General features: G+C 31.6%; 2 long non-coding RNA genes across 7 annotated transcripts; one reads left to right on the top strand and one right to left on the bottom strand.

Moving 5' to 3' along the window:
* LOC104758323 lies at positions 258 to 3,898 on the top strand. 6 transcript variants are annotated; one of them, XR_002036172.1, is made up of 11 exons: positions 258 to 646; positions 749 to 786; positions 1,013 to 1,110; positions 1,377 to 1,504; positions 1,715 to 1,803; positions 1,874 to 2,040; positions 2,129 to 2,188; positions 2,292 to 2,328; positions 2,788 to 2,844; positions 2,940 to 3,027; positions 3,537 to 3,898. It is a non-coding gene; the product is annotated as an uncharacterized LOC104758323 (long non-coding RNA). The 6 variants fall into 6 exon arrangements; XR_002036170.1 differs by having other exon boundaries at positions 2,129 to 2,328; XR_002036171.1 differs by having other exon boundaries at positions 1,715 to 2,040.
* Positions 6,515 to 8,008, bottom strand: LOC104758322. The gene is made up of 5 exons (XR_762670.2): positions 7,741 to 8,008; positions 7,620 to 7,647; positions 7,443 to 7,519; positions 6,966 to 7,012; positions 6,515 to 6,813 (listed from the first exon to the last, which is right to left on the bottom strand). It is a non-coding gene; the product is annotated as an uncharacterized LOC104758322 (long non-coding RNA).

The following is an 8,604-nucleotide window of genomic DNA, read 5'->3' as shown; positions in this document are numbered from 1 at the left end:
TATAAATGTTTGAACATTTGAGAATATTATTTGATTATTCCTACTATTAATCGTAAAACATTGCCTGAAAAAAACTTTAGTTTTGTAAGAATTTACAATACAATGCAATTGGAATTGTGATTAAATAATTTATTTGGAGGAAGGGTAAAAATATAATAATACATCTGTTGGAAATCGGATAAACACGCGGATCTAAATGACCCGGTTATATTGTTTTTGGATTTTTTCATTTAATCATAACCATTGATTGACTTTGATCATATTCATCAATTAAAAATAAAAATAAAAAACCTAAAAAAGGTTTTTCTCTCTATGGTCTCTCTCGCCGTCTTCAAATTCTTTTCCAGAGTTCATCACACAACAGCTTTGATTCGGCGAAATTAAACACGAATTATCTCTCTGGTGGAGTCGGCGGGTTATTTGTTGCCTCTTTTTTTCTTCTCAATCTCTTTGTTCCTTCTAAACCCTAATCTCTCTTTTGATTCTTCTACATCAAATCCAATTCTTCTGTTCATGACCATTTCATAGTCTTTGTTTCTGTCAAGGGAGCCATTGAGCCAGTTCGACGTTGGGGACTGATTGAGTGTCGGTAAATAATCGACTTATGGAACTTTCATGTGAAAGCTAATTTCTTCCACGGATCAAGGTAGTTTGTGTTAAATGCATTTTTAGAATTCCGTATTTTGTAGTTGGGGCACATGTATATGTCATGTATGTTGTGACATTTTGATTTATCTATAAGTTGCAGAGAGAATGTTGTGGCTGGTGATTTTACTGCTGATATGGGTATTGTTTTCTTTTCTAATTGTCTGATTTTTTCCCATGTTTATTGATTGAATTTTTAAAAAATTTCTAAATTCTGTTTGTGTTATGGATACTAGCAACTGAGTTTTTCAGCTTTTAGTTATCCAATTCTGAAAATTTCACTCGATCTAATATGATCATTGATTTTTTGCATAATCAAATTGTTTATGTTTATCTTTAAGATCCTTTTGCTTTCTTAAATTTGCAGGTGGCAGATTTCTTCATCTCCTTCTGTGAGAAACTGGATGAATCTTCCTCTACGAAGTGTTTGGCTAAGACACCAAAGAAAAATAACAAATCACTATGGTAAGAGATCTTCTTTTTTTTGTATTATCCGTTTTATATAAGACTGAGATCTTGGGTATGGTTCTGAAGCACTGTTTTTTCATGCTAAAGATCCCACAATTATATGGTTATTTGGGTGAATTTGATATATAGATTGATGAGAACGTGGCGAGAGAGATTATTAATCATAGATCACTTCGTCATCCTAATATCATCCGCTTTAAGTAGGTGTTAGTAAGTAGTAATTGGATTTTTTTTTTTTGAATCTTGATGTGTTTTGATTTTAGGTTCTTCTCTGGCCATCATCATGATTTTAAGATGATAAACTCATGCTCATAAATCATCATCTCTCCCGTCACGTAGTGTACTCATCAACGACACAGCGGATCAAGCTAGACCATGGAGAACGCAGCTGGTAACGAAGCAATACATCGAGATATCATCCCTATCTCTCTCTCTCTCTCTAATTGCTTATTTTTCTTTCGTTCTTTCATTGATTAGGCAAAATTAGTTCTTTCATCTTGATTCTCTTTCAATTTTATTTTGCAAATCGTTTTGTTCCTCTTTGATAATAAGCTTTTGCTGGGGCGATTAACACACTAATTATATCCTTTCCTCTCCACAGATTTACTATGCGATGACGGTGGAATCCTTAGAACAGAGGAGTTATTCTGGGGCGATTAGCATATCATTTTCCAGTTTATTGTTGGGAAAGTAATATATTTTACTCATTGATAGATAGATCTTAGGGATTGATTTCTTAACTTTAATGGGGAACCTTTAGGTTGACGGTGAAAATGTTAGCAAGGATGAAGATTGCCAGTTGATGGCAATAGAACCCAAGTTGTAGCTGGTGACAATGGAACCTCTGATCGAAGTGACAAGAAGCTATCTGGACAGCATCGTGGAGATTGGTCCCGGAGGGATGCAGAACAACGAGGGACCAAGAAGGTAATTCAATTTCACTATATATTCCCACATACTCGCACTTAGGCAACTTTTTACTCAATGGTTGTTGTTGTTGTTGTGCTCTGATCAGGATTTTGAAGCTTTTGCATTGCCGGAGCCTGCACCAATTAAGAATGAGAATCCTAAATTGGTTAATAGGAACATAAGAATGCTCGCTTCTAACATAACCAACAATCTCTTTGTTATATACATTTCTTTAAAATGCTGATTCTAACATAACCCATTTTTTGCAGTTTGTACAAGTCCTCAGACGTGCATTAGAATATATGTGTAAGTACACGACACCTTCTAATTTTTTTCAGATTAATTGAATTGCTGATTAATCGATACAAAATCTGATTTTTTTTCTTTCTTTTAAACTAGGGATTTGAATGTGTGTGGTCATAGTTTAAAGCTGTGGTTTTTTATAGGGATTCTTGAATGGGTCTGTTCATAGTTTAAAGCTGAGGTTTTTGTATAGAGATTTGAATGGGTCTCTTCATAGTTTAAAGCTGAGCTTATTCTTAAGATCATCAAATCAGTGATTGATGTTCAACAAAATCTTGGAAAAGCTGAGGTTTTTAAGGATATGAATGAATGGCATATGAATGAATGGCTCAATTTAGAGGAACTGACTCAATTTATTGCGTGGTTTCTTTTCAAATGTTACAGGTCATTTTGTCGATTCATGACGTTTCTTGGAACATTAGGATCGTTGATCTTTAACCTTTTATTTGTATGTGTACTCAGGATATATTCAAACAGGGAATCATGAAGGCGTTTAGGAGAACGAAGCAAGAGTACTTGGTATATCTTGAACCTCAACTAAGGTTAACACAATTAGTTGGTTTGATGATTTGATTCGTATTTTTTTGTTATGATGACCTTGTGTTTTCTACAAGGTTGATTCTTTGAAAGGGGAGCTCATTATAGACCCAACACAACAGTTTTGTAGTGAGCTGGAACAAATAACAGAGATCTCAAATCAAGGTATCATCGATCACATGCTCTCTCAATTTGTGAAAGTCAGAACTGGAATGTGCTAGGTTAATTAACTTACAGGTGAAAGTGCAAAGCTGCAAGAGATTGAGGTTGTGTATGTGTGTGATCTAAGTTGCATGTTTGGTTTGTCTGAACTATAGATTGCAGGTTTTTGTGTATTAATTTACAGAATTTGGTTGTCTAAGTTACAGGTTTTTGTTTCTAAGTTGAACGTTTGGTTTTTTTGGGTTTCTACTTTCCAAGTTATATAAACTGTAGGTTTTGGTTAAACAATTTGCAGACTTTTGTAAACAAAATCTACATCTTTGATTTTCTAAGTTATAAATTGCAGTTTTTGGCTTCAAGTCAGCTCTTTTCATATTCTTAACTTTGCAAAGCTTGGTACCTTTGCACAATCACGACCTGGGGAGACCATAAAGAAAAAAACTTTTGTATAACTCTTTCATAATAAAGCATCCAACGTTTTAACTCTGAACCAAGTTTGGTAATTGTTGCAGATGAACTCGATAAATGCAGCCATAGACAGACGAATCTCAGATAGTTGGCGTTTTAGGTTTCAGCACCAAAACCAAACCCGTGGCGAAGTTAAAGGCGGTAAGGAAGGGGCTTTGTTACTACAACTCTTCACTCACTTTTGTTCAGATTTTCAGAAGCTGAATTTATGATCTGACTTAAAGCTATCACTTTCTGTTGTATTCTTTAGCTAAACGTGAGTTAGTTTACCATTGCATTGTTTTAGGAGATCGCAGAGATGTTTCTTTCAAAAGTTTGAGTCTTTCTTTCTTTTTATGTCCTTGGGAGACTTCAAGAACCTTGGTCTCTTTTTGTTCTGAAATCTGAATTGATCAAGTATTATATATTATAGATTCATCAAAAGTGTTTGCATCGTATTTTAGTATCTAAAGTAAAATTCATTCCACTAACGGTATATGCAAGCAGCAAGCCTCTGTAACACACGATTAAAATGGAAGTCTGTATTAAAAGTGGGAATATCTCAAAATTTGTCGAATATAAACGTTAGGGANTTATAGATTCATCAAAAGTGTTTGCATCATATTTTAGTATCTAAAGTAAAATTCATTCCACTAACGGTATATGCAAGCAGCAAGCCTCTGTAACACACGATTAAAATGGAAGTCTGTATTAAAAGTGGGAATATCTCAAAATTTGTCGAATATAAACGTTAGGGATTAAAAGTGGGATTTGTCAAAAATGAAGGGGTCTATCTGTAATATTGAGTTACTTTCTCTCACCAAATTTTCATTTTCCCCAAAACATCAAAAATCTCTAAAACGCTCGAAGCCTCTCTCTTTAATCATAAGATTATATATAATTTTTTTAAATATACTCTTAACATCATTGGAAATATATTAATGTTTATATATTTAACTTCATATATGAACATGCAAATTAAATTGTGATTAAAAATTCAATCCAGTTTATTTATGGTATTACGATGAGAAATATCAAGGAAGTGAGACATAAGTGGATAATTCTTACAACATAAAACATTGTATTTAAACGATTAAAAAAAAAAGGTTGACTATGTGACATTTAATACATTTATTTCGTCTAAATTTCTTAGCCAAAATTTATTAATAACATTATTATATAGGTAATTATTTAAAAGATAATGATTATATGACATAAAATTTCTAACAGGATGATCGAGAGGAAACGAGATGGGATAGGACTGGACTGGACGAGATTTAACACCCATAACAAAATTATTTTAACATTTTCAACAAAATGTTTATATTACCGTGTCGATGAAGATGATAATCATGTTTATTTTCGGTACGGGTTGCAGTTTTCTACATATACACCAAAATATTGACAAAATACGGTAAAATAGTGGCCAACTAATTTTTATGGAAAATTCTAATATTACACAATTAAAAATTTACGACCTAAAAGAGTTTATTATTTGACTGAATATATGTTTTACCTGTGTTTTTTGAAGTAATTTAATTTACTAATTAAGTACATATAGTTAGAAACAATAATTAGATTTTGAGAAAAAGTCCAGTCTATTTAATATTTTAAGGTATTAAGAAGAGAAATAGTATGTAAACTGAAACGGGTAATTTGAATAATGAGAACCAATATATTGGAAGATTTTTTTTTATAAAAAGGGACATAAATTTTAGAGAAAGGTAAGAAATTAAAAAATATAAGTAGATAAATTCAAGTGTCAAGTTTTCACTAATTTGTATACGGATTGACTATGCGACATGTAATTAATTACTTTGGACACAAACACTTTTAAAAATTTGATAACAATTATATAGTTTCTGATAATTATAATTTTTTGAATAATTTGAACTAACTATATAAATAGATAAAAATATTTAACAAAGAACCTTGGTATCCCATCTAAAATTTTTACCCAATCTTTATTAATAAACATTGTGTAACAAATAATTATTAAAAGAGTAAGAACATAAGACGAAATATTATGATGGATACGGGACAAGACGGGATGAGAGGAGACGAGAGAGAATGAGTTGGGATGTGAAGGGATAGGACGGGACGTGTTTTGCGTATTAAAGTAAATATGTCATGATTTATTTAAAAAAAAAATACATGAAAATATGCACCTATGCTACATTAATATAATTCTCAGTCAAACCTACAAATTTGAAATTTACATGAAAATATTTTATCCCGTGCTGTAGCACGGGTTACTACCTAGATGAAACAGATGAGATAGAACGAGAACATTAGACAAAAAATTATGATGGATACGGGACGAGACGAAAATGGATGAGACGAGATGAAACAGATGAGATAGAACAAGAGGAGATGGGTTGAGACGTGAGGGGACAGGACAGAATATGACGTATTTTCCGTTCCAAAGTAAACACAGCTAGGTTATTTTTTTTATTACATGAAAATAATGTTTATAAAAATATTTTGTCCCGTGCTACAGCATGGGTTACTACCTAGTGTATAATAAAAAAATAAATGCATGAGAATAATTATGAACAAAATAAAAGTTTTATATGTAGTTACATTATGTATTAAGTATTTTTAATTTTTATATATATACTATATATTTGTAGTTTTCTTAAGTTCATATATTTGTTGCTTTAATTATGTATTATTATTAGTATATATATTTGTAGTTTTTTACTTATATTTGTTCAAACAGTAAAATGTTGGTATTCAGAAAATGGTTTTACAAAAAACAAAAAAAAGTTATGTTTTATTTAATTATCGTATTAATAAAACTTGCTTGCAAACCGATGGGTTTAACAAAAAGAAATTGCACGAACAAGAAGAAATTGACTAATTAGCATTTTATATTCCATTAAAGAACATCACACTAAAAGAGAATAAAAAAGCTTGATGAAACGTGTTTTCTCCACTGTACATAATATATGAGAACCCACATATTCTTCTTTCTTGAATATGCTTGAAATCATAGCTCTTGCAATCAGGTTTTTCAATCCAATACAACGATATAAGCATATTGATTAAAAAAAAATCCAATAAACTAAACAGGATCAATAACCACACCATATAATTCATTAATCAATGGTTTGAGGGCAGCCATTGAAAGAAAGAAGAGAAAAAAAAACATATCAATTCAATTTCAAACTTCTTTTCATCTTATGGTGGCTTGCGGTTTTTGCTGTTCTTGGACAACATTCTCTTCTTGATACATCAACTTTCTCCTAGTGAGACCATACCCATTGTACTGGTATATTATGCTAAACAGGCATTGCCTTAATCAGAGCACATCTTGCTTAAAGCTGCTTTTGTTTATATCTGAGATTGAAAGATTCAAAAACCGAAATCTGATTAGATTAGCCTTTCTTTCAGAGATTGAGACCAAAACACATCAACACCAATAAAGCTATGTGAAATAGAATGATTATAAGAACGAAAGAAGTTCCATAAATTCAGAGGAGAGTTTGTACCTGTATGAGATACCTCAAACTCCATAAGTCCAACAACGTCTTCTCAACTAAGGACGAAATTAAAAATACACGATAAAAATTTCCATCACAATATAGCAGATATATCAACTAGATAGCAGGTTTTTCTGTAGAATTATTGAAGTCCATAGATTCATTTTGGGTAGAGAAGTTGGAGAAGATAGAAATATGACCATATGTTTTGGTTTAGCTTTCTAAAGGCATGTATGTACTCTGTCATGATCAATGAAAAAACAAGGTTCTTGTTCTGTCAAAAAGAGCATAATCGAATGAAGCATTGACAGAGAAAAATTACGGAGCAGCATTTACTAAACATAATTACTGGAAGCTCAATAAGTTCTCATTGTTTCAGAATGTCAAATTGAAACCATGACAAGAAACAAAGCTGTGTGATATTATGCTTCAACCAGTTCAGTTTTGTAGTGAAAAGCTATTTCTAGAGAACCGAAGTGAGCTTACCTTAGCTTATAGAAATCAGGAGCCCTCGGCAACACAACACGATTATCAACACAACACCCAACACAACATATTATCAGCTACACGAATACACAATAGCATCAGAAAATATCAATTCAACTCACAAAAACATTAATCAAAAAACCAATTTGAAAGTAATACACTGCCAATTTCAATTACCTTCTACTGAAACTTAACTTAAATTTTCCTGCAAAAGAGCAAAACAACATAAACGGATCAAACCCACCATGAAATAAAAACTAAATCAATAGAAATAACAAACACCCAAACATATAGTTACCTTTATAAGTAAGTTTTGACTTCACCAATTTCATTTGGATCGATCCATGTGACAATTAAGAGGGCTTTGTAGATCGAAAATGAAACTGAAGATTGGGACTGAGTGGGATTGAGACATAGAGGAATTGAGGCTAAGACGGATTGAGATGGAACGATACTGAAAGAAGAGACAAACAAATTGGGATCGAGTGTAAGGGTTTCCAATCAAGTTTCAGAGAGAAAGAAGAGAGAAGAGATGGCCAAAGCACCAGTAAATTAATGTAACCTAATCGATATATTCCTCTTGTAATTTTTTTTTTTTTTTTGTAGTAACTTATAAAATTTTTGGAGGCAACGAAAATTTCACTTTTCCCGGTCACCCCTACGATAACGTTTTCATTATTACTATGTTCGGACCCACACATACGTACGGGATTAATTTCAAAACTAAGTTTTTAATAAGGTTTGCAATATATTAGATATATACGGATTATCTTTGTAAACCAATTTTTAGGAATGTTATTAAAATTCATAATCGAACCTCATACCAATTTAGTATTCGATTTGATTTTAATCGGTTTAGACACAAAATGATCGGATTTGTTTTGTTATGAGCAAAGACAAATAAATCTAAAAAAATAGTAAGAGAAAGTAGTATATCTATTTCGGGACATAAATCCATCTCATCACATATAGATCTATGTTTTCCATCTCATAACCGTGATTTTAATAATAGTTTTGTTTGAGATTGTAAATTTTAATTTGGGAATATCTAACCGTGATTTTTGTTCGCTTTCGGAATTTAAATCAACTTTCTTGTTTAGATATTCTTTAAAATCTCTAAAATTTGATAATATATTAATTTTGAAATTAAAAAACTATTGAT

This window comes from Camelina sativa, chromosome 17, assembly GCF_000633955.1.
Source record: "Camelina sativa cultivar DH55 chromosome 17, Cs, whole genome shotgun sequence".
Lineage (NCBI taxonomy): Eukaryota > Viridiplantae > Streptophyta > Magnoliopsida > Brassicales > Brassicaceae > Camelina > Camelina sativa.
This window is presented reverse-complemented; position numbering and strand designations above follow the sequence as displayed.